This window comes from Arachis ipaensis, chromosome B6 (assembly GCF_059453495.1).
Source record: "Arachis ipaensis isolate K30076 ecotype BB chromosome B6, ASM5945349v1, whole genome shotgun sequence".
In the NCBI taxonomy this organism is placed as follows: domain Eukaryota; kingdom Viridiplantae; phylum Streptophyta; class Magnoliopsida; order Fabales; family Fabaceae; genus Arachis; species Arachis ipaensis.
In genome coordinates this window covers 52,994,828-52,995,691 of record NC_142441.1, presented here as the reverse complement: position 1 = coordinate 52,995,691, position 864 = coordinate 52,994,828, and the positions used below count along the sequence as shown (strand labels likewise).

Here is an 864-nt window from a genome sequence, read left to right as displayed (position 1 = left end):
TTGCTCAGGAGCCCATCAAGCACCTCAGGGATTTTCAGACAGCCTGTTCTACTGTTAGGCTTCATGGTGCAAATAAAACATCCATTCTGTTAACTGCCTTCCCGTTTTCTCTTGAGGGAAAGGCGACAGAGTGGTACTACTCCCAACCTGAAGCGATTATTACTAACTGGGATACGCTCAGGAGAGAGTTTTTGGAAAAATACTTTCCAGCTGAAGTTACAAATAGATTGAGGAAAGAGATCTCCTGCATTGTTCAAGGTGAATCGGAGACTCTCTATGAATATTGGGAGCATTTTAAGAACCTTCTAGACGCATGCCCCCATCACATGATTGACAGGCTAGTTTTGATCAGCTACTTCATTCAAAGCATGAAGCCTCAGGATAAGACCACACTAGATGGTGCTAGTAATAGTTCTCCAAAAAAGTACAAGACCACAGATGAAGCATGGCAACTAATCAGCGACTTAGTGGAGTCTACTAGGAATCACAAGCGCAGGCACAGCCACTCAAAAGTTGTTGCAGAGGTTTCCTCTAGCATTGAAAATACCGCTCTCACACAGAGTATATGTGAAATGACCAACCTACTAAAGCAGATGCAGTTAAATTAACAACAAGCACAACAAGCTCAGCCTCCCCCACCACAACAAAGCCAACAGTTGGTCCCACAAAGAGTATGTAGAATCTGTGCTGATTATAGTCATTATACTGATGAATGTCCGCAGCTCCAACAAGAAGACAGCACTGTGGCAGCCACTCATAACTTCTATGATCGCCCAAATCAAGGATACAATCAATAAGACAGCAACTACAACCAAGGTGGCAACTATAACCAAGGGTGGCAGGATAACTCCTACCAGGGCTGGA

At 44.0% G+C, this 864-nt stretch overlaps 1 non-coding gene across 1 annotated transcript; it reads right to left on the bottom strand.

The window, feature by feature from the left end:
- Nucleotides 1-224: 224 nt before the first annotated feature.
- On the bottom strand, nt 225-328 carry LOC148555592 (small nucleolar RNA R71). Its single transcript, XR_015887991.1, has one exon. It is a non-coding gene; the product is annotated as a small nucleolar RNA R71 (small nucleolar RNA).
- Nucleotides 329-864: the final 536 nt, after the last annotated feature.